This window comes from Zootoca vivipara, chromosome 10 (assembly GCF_965207765.1).
Source record: "Zootoca vivipara chromosome 10, rZooViv2.hap1.1, whole genome shotgun sequence".
In the NCBI taxonomy this organism is placed as follows: Eukaryota; Metazoa; Chordata; class Lepidosauria; order Squamata; family Lacertidae; genus Zootoca; species Zootoca vivipara.
Window position 1 is genome coordinate 37,340,051 of NC_142593.1, and position 16,133 is coordinate 37,356,183.

General features: G+C 46.3%; 1 protein-coding gene across 5 annotated transcripts in view; it reads left to right on the top strand.

The window, feature by feature from the left end:
* Window positions 1-16,133, top strand: part of ADAMTS6 (ADAM metallopeptidase with thrombospondin type 1 motif 6) — a 133,280-nt gene that overhangs the window by 61,479 nt on the left and 55,668 nt on the right. The gene's annotated exons all lie outside the window — the stretch shown is intronic.

Here is a 16,133-nt window from a genome sequence, read left to right on the forward strand (position 1 = left end):
AATCAGTTCTTTTAGAGCAGTATTACAAAGGGAATTCATTTTAGTATCCCTAGGGTGATAAGTACAATATTATTTTTGGGATGACTCTTGGCAGCTCATACATACCGTGATGGATTTAAAAGTTGTGTGTGGTTGGCTGGCTGGTTAGGTCTCTCATTCTTGATTTCTCAGCAAAGGCCTTTGTTTCTCTTTAAGCTCCCCCTCCTCCCCCTCTCTTCTCTCCCCTCCCAATCTCTTTATATCCAGTGCACATGCTTTGGTACTCTCCTTCATTCTTTTCTCTGTAGATAGTCATCACATTTTTAGAGTGCATTCTGTATCAGACGGTTTGAAGACATTTCTTTTTACTAAATGATGTATCAACACAAGGTATATTATGCTTGATTTGCACTGGAGAATTGGTAGTGTGTATGTTGCTGTTGAGCGAGCAAATCATACTTTTCTTTAACTTCTTCTCATTTATTCAGTGTTGTGTTGACAACATTATGTAGCTTTGTTTAATGGGTGGGCTCCAAAGAATTGTGAGCTAGGGTTCTTTGACGATGCAGAGGAGTTTCCGAGCCATTCTGCCCACCTGCAAGTCCTTGTGATCTTGTGGACCACTTTGGCAGAGGTTTTAGGGCAGAATTAGCCGTTATCTGTGGTTCTGTTGCAAAGCAGCAGATTCCACCTTTAGTCTATGGAGGGGTGGGGAACCTGTTTCAGCCTGGAGGCTGTATTCCCCTATGGGCAGTATTTTGAGAGCTGCATGCCTCATAGAGCTAGAGCTACAAGTGGCCAGGTCCAGAAGCAAAAGTGAGTGAATAATGGTTGTGAGTCAGTTGTACAATAGTCTACATTCCAACCACACACCCCAGAGGTACACACCCACACCCACACACCCCACATACATCTCTTCATCCAGGCAAGCAAGAGGAATTATCACATTTCAATGGCACATACAAAAGCACTCAGGTTGGACATTGAACAGTATTGGTGAGCAGATTAGCCTGGTGGGAAGTGTGTGGCCTGCAGAGACAAGGCATGATCTGGGAGAGTCTATTGACGGTTACTAACCCTGATGGATTTGTTCCACCTCCACTGCTAGAGGTGGTATGCTGAATACCAGTTGCTGGAAACCACAGATGGGGAATCTGCTGTTGCCCTCAGATCCATATTCATTTGGGTGACAGTGGTGAGAACAGAATGCTGTACTAGATGGGCCACTGGCCTGATTCAACTGGCTCTTTTATGATCTTATATTTTGTACATTTTCCCTAGTGGTGGTATTTGTATATTTTCTCCAGTGGAGTAAAAACAGCTTGGAGGTGTCTTCAGTTGCTGCAATGTGTTTTTTAAAAATATCCAACCCCATACTGTAGTAAAGCAGCAAGAGCAAGCAATTCATAGGCTAATAGACTTTCTCAAACTTTCTGCTAGTGCTGAGTTGGTATTAGATCCTAGATAATTAGTATTCTGTACTACTGTTAGTCTACCTGTTATGGACCACTGGAAGAAAGTTGATATTAGCTTCAAATGTATATTTGTATATGCTTACATGTATACCTATGTTCTGAAATCCATGAATAGCATCTATTCTCTTTATGCTTGTACATGAATGCCAAAAGCTTGGTCTTTTTTAGTCCCTAGATGCACAATAGACAATGATTTTTTTTACTGTAAATCAGGGTAATATTCAACTAAGTTTTTGTCAGGGGTCAGCGGAGGGGTCAGCGGAGAGCCCAGTAGATCAGGACAGGGGCTCTCGGACGATGCTGGAGCCCCAGAGCCTAGCGCCTGGCAGCTTCCTCCGGAAGTCTGAGATTGGGGCTCAGGAGGAGGTGCAGACCCTTAGGGATGTTGAGGAGACAAGGTTTCCAGAGAGAGGGCTGCAGAGGGCAGACCAAAGCACTCAAGAGGGGAAGGCTCCAGAAGCTACAGTGCCGGTCCCTCAACTGAGCAGCTCTAGTGGAGAAGGCGCTCCACCAGCATCCTCACCCCAACAGAGAAGGGGCGGAAAGAGGAGGGACCAACGGAGGAGGTTCAGGGTGCCCAGAGGGCTGTGTTGGCGAAAGTCACGAAGGGAGGTGCTTTCGGATTCTGAATCAGAATAGTACAGTCATGCTTTTTGATGCTCTGTCTTGTACATCCTATATAATAATGTCCAAGATGTCCCTGCGTCCAAGCTGTCCCGTGTGTCCCTGGGTCACTGCGCATGTGCCCCAGGGATACAGGGATTGGACAGCAGAGACTGCGCGCGCGCACTCTCCCCCCCCTCTGCCTCCTCCAACCGCCGCTCCTGCCGGACACCGCCTCACTGCAGGGCACGTCAGGGAAGCGAGGGTGGAGGCCGGTGAAGGCCTCCTCACAACCCTCCCTGGCCGTGAGGAGCGGCGGTTGGAGGAGGCAGGGGGGGGGGGAGAGTGTGCGCGTCCTTCCTGTCGGCGGCTGGGGGAGAGGAACGGAGGAGGAGAACGCAGTGCTTTCTCCTCCTCCGTTCCTGTCCCCCTGCCGCCAACAGCAAGGACAGGTCCCAGGGTTCGGAGAAGCGCTGCGCAAGCGCTTCTCCGAACCCTGGGATGTCTCCTTGCTGTCGGCGGCTGCGGGAGAGGAACGGAGGAGGAGAACGCAGCGCTTTCTCCTCCGTTCCTGTCCCCCTGCCGCCGACAGCAAGGACAGGTCCCAGGGTTCGGAGAAGCGCTGCGCAAGCGCTTCTCCGAACCCTGGGATGTCTCCTTGCTGTCGGCGGCTGCGGGAGAGGAACGGAGGAGGAGAACGCAGCGCTTTCTCCTCCGTTCCTGTCCCCCTGCCGCCGACAGCAAGGACAGGTCCCAGGGTTCGGAGAAGCGCTGCGCAAGCGCTTCTCCGAACCCTGGGATGTCTTCTTCCTGTCGGCGGCTGCGGGAGAGGAACGGAGGAGGAGAACGCAGCGCTTTCTCCTCCTCCGTTTCTGTCCCCCTGCCGCCAACAGCAAGGACAGGTCCCAGGGTTCGGAGAAGCGCTGCGCAAGCGCTTCTCCGAACCCTGGGATGTCTCCTTGCTGTCGGCGGTTGCGGGAGAGGAACGGAGGAGGAGAACGCAGCGCTTTCTCCTCCTCCGTTTCTGTCCCCCTGCCGCCAACAGCAAGGACAGGTCCCAGGGTTCGGAGAAGCGCTGCGCAAGCGCTTCTCCGAACCCTGGGATGTCTCCTTGCTGTCGGCGGCTGCGGGAGAGGAACGGAGGAGGAGAACGCAGCGCTTTCTCCTCCTCCGTTCCTGTCCCCCTGCCGCCGACAGCAAGGACAGGTCCCAGGGTTCGGAGAAGCGCTGCACAAGCGCCTCTCCGAACTCCAGGATATTCTAGCGCCCGTTATTAAACGGGCTGCAATACACTAGTATGTATATAATAAAGCCCTGTAAAAACCAAGCATGGGGTTTGGCGCCGCTTTCTCGTGAGGAAGCAACCAACACCATTACAGCAATCCGGAAGCCTTTGATGCTCCTCACGAACCTAGAGAGTACCTGAGAGAATGGAGGAAGAACAGCTAGTTCAGAAACAGCTGGGTGCGGGGGCCGCCGCTGCCCGGTGAGCCGCAGCAGGGGCAGGAACCAGTGGCAGGGGCCCCAGCCTGCAGGAGCTGTGGAACCAGAACATCCTTTTGCAAACTCAGGTAGCAGATCTCACAGCAAGCCTGGATGAAGCCAAGCAGCGGGAAGAAGCGGAGCGCGCAGCACAGACCACCAGGAAGGTGCCGGCGATCCTGAGTAAGTTCCAGGGTGACCCTTTGCAGTATCAGGGGTTCAAGACTGATGTTACTTACACCCTAGAGCTGCAAGCACGGGACTTGGTGTCTGATGCAGACAAAGTTGCGTTTGTCATATCACACAGAGGGTCTTGTGAGGGACTGGGTGTGCCCGCTGATTGCCAGCAAAAGTGCAGCCATCAGAAATTTTGTGCAGTTTTGGGAGGCTATGGGAAAATGGACTCCATGGACGCGCTCGTACGCGCTGCCCTGGCAATTGGATTGTGGCAGGAAGCAAGGGGAAGGGAAAGGAGAGAAACGTGCGCAATGCGCTGGCCGGTGCCTCGCATTCCTAACATTAAGGCAAAGGGGCAGGCACAACGCACAGAGCGGGAGGAGAAGAGCCAATGGAGATTGGTTCCACAAGTGCGAAAACCTTTTCAAATGCAGTTGCGCGCAAGAAGGTGGAGGCCAAGGGGAGTAAGGACTCCCGAAGGTGCCAACCTTGGAGGAGTGGCAAGGAATGGTGAGGGCTACCATTCAGCAAAGAGGGGGAGCAGGCTACGGTTCCGGGAAACGAGGTGGCCTGGCTGCAGGAAGGGGGGAGCGACCAGGCAAACAGCCAGTAAAAGTACCCCAACCCACAGAACCAGAGACAGCCATTGTAGTACGGGTCATGCTGGAGCTCCCCAATGGGCACCCCATCGAGCTCTTAGCTTTAATTGACAGTGAGGCCTTGGCGAACTTCTTCGATCGCAGGTTTGCACTAGAGCATCAGCTGCACCTTTTGCCTCTTTATTTCCCATTGCAAGTCATGACTATCGATGGCAGACCGCTCCTAGGTGGCGCAGTGTCTCACCAGACACCACCCATGAGAATGAGGGTGGGGAGGCATGAGGAGGCCATCACGCTCCACATAGCGGACCTATCGGGACCAGCAGTCATCCTATGCATGAGTTGGCTGGTGCGCCACGATCCGGTCATCTCTTGGCACCAGCGCTCTGTTACCTTTGCGTCTGCTCATTGTGTGGACCACTACCTGGGCAAGGAACAACAACCTGAGCAGGGAATAAAGGTGGTGATGGTGGCATTGCTAGAGGGGCAACACGTTCCCTCAGTGTACTCCAAGTACCAGGGAGTTTTCAGCGAACAGGAGGCAGACAAGCTGCCCCCCCGCCCTTATGACAGTACCATTGACCTCATCCCAGGGGCTAAACTGCCTGCAGGCAAACTGTACTCGATGTCAGATGCTGAAATGGAAGCTTTAAGAGAGTTCATTGATAGGAACCTGAGGCGAGGGTTTATCGGGGAGTCAGTGGCCGCAGGGGAGGCCCCCTTCGTGGACAAGCGGACCACAGAGCATCGCCTGGTGGTTGATTACCACGCCCTGAACAGCACCACAAAGCCCACAGCATATCCTCTGCCTCACATTAATGACCTGTTGGAAAGGGTGCGAAAGGGCAAGGTTTTCACCAAACTGGGCTTACGTGGAGCGTACAACCTCATCTGGATCAGAGAGGGGGGATGAATGGAAAACCACCATGTACACGCCACTGGGCAGCTTAGAGTATCTCATGATGCCATTTGGTTTACAAAGCGGAACACATTTTTTCCAAGCCTTTATGCATCACGTGTTAGGACTCCTCCTGTACAAAAGCTGTGTATGTTTTCTGGATGACATACTCATTTACTCTCAAAATGAGAAAGAACACGTGACACATGTTAAGGAAGTACAACAGAAGCTAAAGGAGCATCAGTTGTATGCAAAGTTGGAGAAGTGCCAGTTCCACGCCAAGGAAGTGGAATTTCTGGGTTACCGCCTATCTGGTAAGGGGATCGCTATGGACAACAGGAAGGAGCGCGCAGTCCTAGACTGGCAGAGTCCCAAAACCAAGAAGGATGTCCAGAGATTCATCGGTTTCTCCAATTTCTACAGAAAGTTTATCAAGAACTTTGCGCAACTGACAGCCCCCATCACAGACTGCTTGAGGGGCAAGAAACCTTTCAGGTGGAACGCAGAGGCACAAGAGGCTTTTGAGAAGTTGAAACGGGTGTTCGCTTCTGAGGAACAGCTAGTCCACATAGACCCCCAGAGTCCCCATCAGAGTGGAAACTGATGCGATCGACCGCACAGTGGGCACCAATTGATGGGGGAGGGGGGGACTGGTGGCCATGCGCTTTCTTCTCCAGGAAACTCAACAAATCGGAACAGAACTACACGATTTGGGATAAAGAACTTTTGGGAATTCACGCTGCGTTCCAGGAATGGAAGCACTTCCTGATTGGGGTGCAACACCAAATTCAGGTTTGCACGGATCACAAGAACCTGGAATATTGGAGGACTGCCAGAATCCTCAATCAGAGACAAATCAGGTGGGCGCAATTCTTCACTCGTTTTAATTTCAGGATTAAGCAAATTCCAGGAGAGCAGAACGTGAGGACTGAAGCGTTATTCAGGAAACCAGAGTACTTGCAAGATGAGGGTCTGCCGAAAGCGAGGGAGGTGTTCCGACCAGAGCAATGGGTCTACAGAGCCGCCCTGCTTCAGGACTCAGAACTATGGACCTTGACCCAAGCAGACCCATATGCACGCAAGAAATTGGCAGCTCTGCAAAAGGGGGAGGGTCTGGATAAGGGCTTTGAGGAGAAGGGGAGCTTGTTGTATTACAGGGGGCACTGTGTCCCCGGGGAGGGGCTGAGAGCAGAGGTCCTCAGACAAGCACACAATCCCATAGCGGGGCACTTTGGCCGGCATAAAACCATGCACCTGGTCACCAGGGACTGTTGGTGGCCCAAACTGCGTCAGGATGTGCTGGATTATGTTAGGGGGTGTGGGGTGTGTCAAAGGGCAAAGAGCCAAAGGATGGCACCATCAGGGCTGTTAGAACCCCTGCCGACCCCCAGTAGGCCATGGGAAGCAGTGTCCATTGACTTCATCACGGATCTGCCACTGTCTCATAAAAAGGCAGCAATTTTGGTGGTGGTAGATTTACTCACCAAAACGGCGCATATTGTAGCTTGCCCCAAAGCCATCCCGGCGGAGGAGACGGCTCAACTCTTTGTACAACACGTGTTCAAGGGTCGTAAGTATGTCTTCAAGGGTCATAAGTGATAGGGGGAGCCAGTTTACTTCCAGGTTTTGGCAGAAGCTCATGGACCTTCTGCATGTAAATGTGAGCTTTGCCACCGCTAGACACCCCCAAACCAACAGCCAGGCAGAAAGGGTTAATTGTCACGGTCCGGTCGGCGGGCGTCAGGACCAGAGGCAAGATGGTGGTGAAGAAGCAGGAACAGGTGCAGGGCTGAGGGTCCAGCAGCAGGCAGTTGCAGGGTCAAGGAGCAAGGCAGAGACGAAGGTCCACGGGGCAAGAAGCAAGGCGAAGGCTCAAGGAACAAGAAGCAAGGCGAAGGTCCAAGGGTCGAGGAGCAAGGCGAAGGCAAAGCAAGGGTCCCAGGAACAAGAAGCAAGGCGAAGGTCCCAGGAACAAGAAGCAAGGCGAAGGTCCCAGGAACAAGAAGCAAGGCGAAGGTCCAAGGAACAAGAAGCAAGGCGAAGGTCCAAGGAACAAGAAGCAAGGCGAAGGTCCAAGGAACAAGAAGCAAGGCGAAGGTCCAAGGGTCGAGGAGCAAGGCGTCGACAAGGCGAGGGTCCAAGGAGCAGGAGGCCAGATGCAACCAGGCAGGGATAGCGTTGCTGTGGCAAAGAGCTGAAGGGAAATGCTGGGCTTTTATCCCTCCCAGCTCCTGCCACCAGGTGCAGTGAGATCTCAAGTGGCCTCACCTGGGTGACTACTCCTTGCCTCTCCAGCACAAGCTGAGGTCTTCACCTGTGTGGCCACGCCTTGCTTCCCCAGCACAAGCTGAGGCAGGCCCCAGTCCTGCAAGGCACTATAGGCCCCAGAGCCTGACTCCTGCCCATACTCCTGACATTAATGCTCTCTTACAACAGTATCTGAGGTGTTATGTAAACCAGAGGCAAACAGACTGGGTGGACAAGCTAGCGCTGGCGGAGTTTGCCTACAACAATGCGGACCACGCATCTACAGGAGTGTCACCCCTCATGGCCAAGTACGGACTGCATTCCAGAGCTTTCCATACCAGCAGCAGAGAACTTTGTGCAGGAAATGGTGGCGCTTCATCAGATGCTGAAAGACAATCTGGAGTGGGCAAAGGAGTCTTACAAACGGGGGCAGATGCACACAAAAGGGAGGGGGAGGAGATCCAACCCGGGGATAAGGTGTGGCTCTCTTCCCGGGGACTTCCTCAACAAGGAAGGTGTAATAAGTTGTCGCAATGCCGGATCGGGCCCTTTAAAGTCCTGGAACAGGTGGATCCAGTGGCCTACTGGCTTAGATTGCCTGACGCCATGCACATGCACCCCGTTTTTCACAGGTCCTTGCTATCCCCGTTTCATGCCCCCCATAGCTTTCAGCAGGAAGAGCCCGACAGCCCCCAGGTACCCACAGTGGAGGAGGGGGGATTTATTAATGAAATGACGGAAATTTTAGACTCCAGGTGGCACGGGGACCAATTGCAGTATCTGGTGGCGTGGGAGGGGCGCCCGGAATTGGAGAACTCTTGGATCCCAGCGGAACAGGTCACGGAGGCAAATCTGTTAGAGGAATTCCACAGGCTATTCCCTCACAAACCCAAACATGCATACTGGGACTTTAGAGACGTATTTGCTTCCACGGATGAGGACCCCATGGATTTTCTGGGGTTTGTCTTCCCCGGGGGGGCGGCTCAGACAGAGCTCTTTCTGATCCCTCCGACAGCGAGGACGAGGGTTTTAGGTACATTCCAGTCCGGCTCACCCAGCGGGCTTTTCGCCCGGAGGGAGGGGCCTTAGGGGGAGGGAGTGGGTGTCAGGGAACCACCAGGTGTCAGCAGAGAGCCCGGTAGATTAGGACAGAGGCTCTCGGACAATGCTGGAGCCCCAGGGCCTAGCGCAGGCATCCCCAAACTGCGGCCCTCCAGATGTTTTGGCCTACAACTCCCATGATCCCTAGCTAACAGCACCCGTGGTCAGGAATGATGGGAATTGTAGTCCAAAACATCTGGAGAACCAAAGTTTGGGGATGCCTGGCCTAGCGCCTGGCAGCTTCCTCCGGAAGTCAGGACTTGGGCTCAGGAGGACATCCTTAGGGATGTTGAAGAGACGAGGTTTCCAGAAAGAGGGCTGCAGAGGGCGGACCAAAGCACTCAGAAGCTACAGTGCCAGTCGCTCAACTGAGCAGCTCTAGTGGGGAAGTCGCTCCACCAGCACCCTCACCCCAACAGAGAAGGGAGGGAAAGAGGAGGGACCAACGGAGGACATTCAGGGTGTTGGCGAAAGTCACGAAAGGAGGTGCTTCCGGATTCTGAATCGGAATAGTACAGTCATGCTTTTTGATGCTCTGTCTTGTGCATATGTATATAATAAAACCCTGTAAAAACCAAGCACGGGGTTTGGCGCCACTTGTGAGGAAGCAACTAACACCATTACAGTTTTACCCAGAGTTAATGGACTTAACTATTGAAATTAATGGGCTTAACTTAGTCATGCTCATTAATCCCAATGAGTCTACTCTGAGTAAATTTTAATTAAATGCCAGCCATTACTTCTGAAGTGAAGAAATGTGAAGTCCATCAACTGAGGTGCATGTTAAGACTGAAAGAGTCCTTCGCATAATTAGCATTAAGGAAAATGTTTTGAAAACAGTGGGATACAACAAATAATAGGTAGAGATATTCCTGTCATTCCATGTCTTAATTCTCTGTTTACTGTGCTTAGAAATGGAAAGGGAAATGCAGTATTCATCAGTACAGTAATGTCTGTTGCAGAATACTATACAGTTGTACCTTGGTTTTCGAACAGCTTCGTTCTTGAATGTTTTGGCTCCCGAATGCTGCAAACCTGGAAGCATAGCTGCCAAGTTATCCCTTTTTTTAAGGGAAATTCCATTATGCTGAATAGGCTTCCTCGCGAGAAAAGGGAAAACTTGGCAGCTATGCCTGGAGGTGATTGTTCCAGTTTGCAAACTGTTTTTGTAAGCCGAACGTCCAACGGGGCTTCCGGGGCTTCCGATTGGCTGCAGGAGCTTCGTGAAGCCAATCAGAAGCCATGCTTTGGTTTCCAAACGTTTTCGAAGTCGAACACACTTCTGGAACAGATTCTGTTCAACTTCCAAGGTACGAATTTAAATCCAGTGAGTGGTGGAGCATATATCTTAATTGTATACTGCAACTGGTTCAGGTGCTGCACTATTGTCAATAATTGCTTCAGTGTCTAAATGCTTCTATAAACACTGATATTGCAGTGCAAGATGAATGAGTAAAGGAGTCAGGTGCAGAGTGACAAACTGGATCCATAGTTCTGAATCACCCAGTCTCTAGCAAAAAGGACACATTTTAAAGTATTGCATTTTGTAAACAAAGCTTATAGAGCTATTTCTATTTTGGTGATACAGGTTTTGCATAGGTTGCCTCTATCTAGAGGTGCCTTGGGCTTTTCTTGAGAAAAGGTTTGCCAGTTCATTCTTTAAATAGCCAGAAGATTATGGGCCATCTGGTTTATTTCTGAAGTATGTTCCAACTAAATGATTGGTTTACTTGAGATCCACATGTTGAGTTTTCTTTTCTGATGCCTAGTAGTCTCTTTCTTTTCAACTTTGCTATTTGTCTTCTAACCCTGATCTTTCAGGCTGTTGCTAAGGCATTGTTAATGCACACTTGTTTCTATCTTAGCTATCTTTAAAAGCACCAGAGTCTGCAGATGCAATACATAGTTGCAATGAGAGCCTGGAACAGAGCCTTTGAAATTTTGATACTGGTTTTGATTCCAGTAAGAGTCAAGTGGAAGGCATAGTTGCTGACAATGCAGGAGAAGGTTCAGATGCTAGTTGGCAAGTGGGACATGGGTTGTGGGTTTGACAGGAAAAGTATCTTTTACAGGTGATAGGTAGAATGTTCATAGATTTGGTAAAGTTCAGATAAGCACCCAATATTTAGGAAAATAAGATGAGAATATAATATACTATACAATAGGAGTTTAAGTTACCATAATTTCTTCAGCATGTACGAATTGATAACATGCTGCACCGCTTCATAATGAGCATTTCTGAAAATGGAGCATTAAGATTTGTAATTTTTGGGTGCTTATCTGAACCTAATCAAACATGTTGGACCTTCTGTGGTTCATACATAACTAATACTCACCCTCATATAAACATGATAAAAGTATGAACAAAATGAGGGTGGAAATATTATAGCTGGACATTTATGCAGCTCTGAATTGGAAATCAGAATCTAAGCTCTGTTTTAACAAATGCTCATCAAGAGGTGCAGCATATTATCTATTATTACATACTGACGGAATTATGTGTTGAGATATTTCAATATAATAGAATTTATATTACAGTAAAATTCTAAATTCATTACAATGTATTTATCAATGTATTTTCATCTTATTTTTCTCAATATTGTGAATATTAAAAATATTATTTTGTATAATTTTTTGACTTAGATTAGATTATATTTTGGATACATCACAGCATGTTGATCTTCATGCATTTAAATTGACACTAAGTTGTGTTGTTCTTTTGTTATTATTCAGGATCATTTAGATGTATAATTTCAAGATGCCTATATGTTTAATTCTGCATGACATACAGAAAAAAGGCTCCATCATATATAACATATAGGCAAAAGGAAGATAATTTGATTTGCTGTTTTTTTTCTCTAGATGGGTTCAGCTTTCTTTAATTTACTGCAAATACAAGCATCCGAATTCCAAACTGAAGTCATGGAGCCCTAAGATACACCGTTACAGGTTGTCATCTATCTTGTCTTGATCTTGTGAAAGGCCACAGCTTCAGTTTATGTTTTTACTATAGTTGCCCATATTTCTCAGAGAACTGTTCGCTTTAAAGTAATAAAAATGCAGGTGCTGATTTTGAACTGATTCATTAGGTTTCAGATCTTGCTTCTCTTACCTAGTGCAGGTTTTTCAGTGTATTATTCAGAAAGTAATATTAAGAACTATTTGAAGTTGGGGGATGAATTTATAATTAACACTCATTGGATGCCGAAAAATAAAAACAAAAGAACCTGAAATTGGGGTTATTGGGTCAACTAATAGTAATTCAAAAACATAAGCATCCTTGCTGATACTGGCTCTGGTTATGACCTTTCTAGGCCAGTGTTCTCATGTGATTTTCACACTAGATTATTGGAAACATTTAGTTCCAAGGTGTTACTGATACAATAATAGGAATGAAAATGCATAGTCAAGGGGGAAAGGGCAAGACTACAGCTTTAATATTGAACTTGTCTATAAATTAGAAAGCACATACAATTTATTTATATCTTTATAAAAGAAAACTTCCAAATGGTAATTGGTTTAAAATGTAAAAGTAACTTGCTCTTTTTATACAGAATAATGAATTGTGACTTAGTTTTTGCTGTCAATGAAGTTTTCTGCACAACCATCAGTTGCTTTGGGTAAAATAAAGTGATTAATAGGTTTTAAATAATAGCACACATGCTGTCTGTGAACCAGAATATTTGGATTAGGGTCCTCTTGTATTCTAGAGCAGAGCTTCCTGTTGGTTTAAAGGAAGCATTTAAAACTGAAGTGAAGGGACTGTTCAACAGCAGAGCATAAGCCTTTTATATGGAAGTCTCCAGGTTCGCTCCATAATACCGTACCTTTACTTTCAATACTTGGAAGGGTTTCAGCACTTGGAAATGCTTCTGGCTGAGGCCTTGGAGAGCCTCTGCTTGTCAGAAAAGAGATAATTAGACAGGATGGACCAATGGTCTGATTTAGTCAAGGCAGTTCCTTATACAACAATGCTAGATCATTTTTATCTCTGTGCACACTCTTTTTGTTAGCCATGCTAAAATTTCCAAGAAAACCAATATTCATTGCCTGAAATTGTAGCCGGGTTTTCAGCAACTGAACCCAACTGGCTTCGGTCAGTTTTGCCTGCAAAGCATACAGCCTGTTTATTCTAGTTACACAAAATCTGAAAGATTCATCCAGACAGTAGTAATAGTTTTTAATGTTTGATGTTATATTATGTTTTTATAAGTGTTGGAAGCAACCCAGCCAGATAGGCGGGGCATTATTATGATTATTAGTCCATATTTAACTAATCAAAAATTGATAAAAGACATAGTTTGGGGTTAAAGGCACCAGTACAGCTTATTTTTTCAGAAATTTCCTAAATTACACCTTCCCAAAATTTGTACACATGTTTGCAGGACCACTACATGTGCCAATAGGTTCCACTTTCCTTATATCTCCTCCAACACATAGGAGAACCATCTCTAGCTATATGTGCAAGATGGACTGGCATCAAGTGCCATTGAAGTGTCATTTTAAAGGAATTTTCTCAAAGTCCTTTAAATTGAATACACTTAATAATAATGCAACTGTAGCATTTAACATTTGAAATTTGTATTGAGATTGGTACTTAAACGGTATGTATGATATATGATTCAATTTGAATTGTTGGCACCGGAAATCACTTTTATTTCTTGCTATTTTAAGAAAATCTTTGGAGATAGATATGCCAAAATATTAGGATGTTCTGTATGGAGATCCAGATTATATGACCAGCATGTCTAATTTTAAAGGTTGCAGGTTGTATCCAAAATTAACTTACCAGCAAAAATGAAAGTAATGTGAACTTTATAGAAATATTTTTATCAGCAGTGGTAAATTAAGAAGGTTAAAACTGAACTGTTCAGAAGACTCCAAGATCAAAATGAAAAGAGAAATAATTTTTAAACTTTTAAATTTGAAAATCTTACTAAAAGGAGTCATGTATCCCATTTAAACACTTAAATTTTCCATTTCTTTACATTTCCAACACTTATTTTCCCTTGTTTTTTACATTTTTGCCAAATTTTTGGGTGTTAAATACCACCTATACATGGTTTTCATAAAATTCTCTTTAAGTAAAGTACGTTGAAACAAAGGTGTGTCCAGGCTCCCTTGCGCCCTTGGCACAGTAGTGGAGGAACAGCCCAAGGAGCATGCAGATTGACAGGCTTGTTCCTAGCCATTCCAAGCCAGAGTGGAGAGGTATGGTTTTTGTGCCCACTTGGGCCGGCACCCTTGGCAGGGGCCAATCTAGCCAACCCCCAATTACACCCCTGTGAATACAGCCATAATTTTTATTTCAATATTAGTTTTTAAAATGGTAATGAAAATGTAAATATCAGACTTTTAGGCAACTTTTTCACTTCTGTGCTTTCAATACAATATTTTATGCAAATTATTGCACCACACAATGTATTTCCTTTTAAGACTGTATTGACTAGTAAAAACTCAGCAGAGAGAGAAATGACTTACAAATGATATTAAACAAATTAGTATAAAAGTGTTTGGCATTGAATTAGAAGACACAAAATTGGGAGCAGGGGAAGAATGACAGAATCATAAAAGTACAATGTATATATTACACTGTATTAGATGAGAAGTCTTCAAGACATGTCTAAACTGTGAAGATGCTTGATGAGTCTGCTGGCAGAGCGTTCCACAGCGTGGAAATGGTTGAGGCCAGTTGGACTTCTGAGATATGGGGGACAACGAGCCATGCTCCTCCTGATGTTGGATATAAGGATATATCCCACATATTGATGTGGGAAATAAGGGTTCAGGTGGTCCTTATGATATCTTGTGTTTGTGACCTGTAGAAGTCACTTGGCAGTATCAGCAGAGTACAGTACGTGGAATATCAGTAGAGTCTTCAGAGATTTCCTGCTCCCAGCAGAACTGCTTCTTCCCTGGTTAAGGGGAAAACTCTTCCATACAAAGTAACAAAGTGTTTATTGTCTCTAAACAAAGCTAGACACTACTAGCTACTATAGACAATTCTTCTGGTCTTTGCCCAGGGTTAGCCCCACATAAAGCACATTACAGTAACCCAATCATGAGATTATCAATGCATGGATTACAGTGGCCAGGCTGTTTTGATCCAGCCAGTTGGTGTACCAGACAGAGCGACTAAAAGGTCACACATAAGGCCATTTGTGTGTTAGTGATACAAATCACTTTGGCATCTGATGACAAAGATTTATCAAGGAGTAACACAGGCTATGTACCTACTTCTTCAGTAGGCCTAGCTTCTGGACTAGAAAGAGAGCTAATGTGTAGTAGTGGTTAGTGTTTGACTAGGTCTTGTGGAGACCAGGGTTCAAATCTACACTCAGCCATGAAGCTTACTGGGTGACCTTGCACCAGTCACTGCCTTTCAGCCTGGCCTACTTCACAGGGTTGTTGTGGGAATTAAATAAGGAGGGGGGGAAACAATGTATGCCTCCTTGGGGAAAAAAGTTGGAATAGAAATGTAATAAATAATGGAAGCCACCTACTCACAAAGCCGCCATCTTCCCAGAATTCAGGTTTAGTTTATTAGCTTTCACCCATTCCACTGTTCAGGCATTGGTCCAGAGCTTGCCCTACTATTCCTGATTCAGATGTTATGGAGAAATAGACATGCGTGTCTTCAGCATACTGAATACACCGTGCCCCAAACTCCTAATGACCACTGCCAACAGCTTCATGTAGATGTTAAATAGCATTGGGGACAAAATTGTGTCCTGCAAAACCTTGTAGCATGTCAGGGGATGAACATGTCATTCTCAAGACTCGACCATGCAAGTAGGGTGGCCCTGTTACTCTTCGTCTCGCAGTGGCTTTTGATATTGGAACACCTGTTCAAGATGGCTGTTACAGGGACAGCATTACAGTGGTTGTTCCTACTTGCTTGGTCGAGTCTTGAGATTGGCGTGTCCATATTTAAACTTCCCCAAAAATAATACACGTTGAGGATGTTCTTTGAATGTGCCAGATACTGTAGAACATATTCTTTTCCACTGTCCATTGTACAAACAGCTAGGCAAACGCGTGTTATCCTCTTTTTTGGGTAGTGTAACATCACAGCACAATGAAAATATCAGATTCTGTCTGACATTAACCCAGAGGTAACTGCAAGGGTGGCTGAGTTTTTGTCAATACTGTAGTATCTCTTAGAGTGGTGAATGGCACTATTTAGGAGGAAGAAATCCCAATGAAAATCCTTATATATTTTACATGGCTGTTTATTTGTATATATTTAAAATTTTATATATGGATATTTTATTTATGATGGCCTCTACTTGTAATGTCTAAAAAAGATTTGGCGAAGGATATAGAAAGTGATTTCTCAAAGATTTCCTACAATGTTATAACAAAGAACTAAAATCAACTAGATTCTCTAGAATATTACAAAGGGGGCTAACTATTCTCAGTTGCAAGACATTTCAGTCATCAGTATACCAAGGAATAGTCTGGTGGTCCCTGATATAGGTCCATTTCCAGGTTTGATCCTGGTCAGGATTGAAATGAGAACCATTTGGGAATCATATACCACATTCCAAGCTCCTTGGACAAATGGTGGGA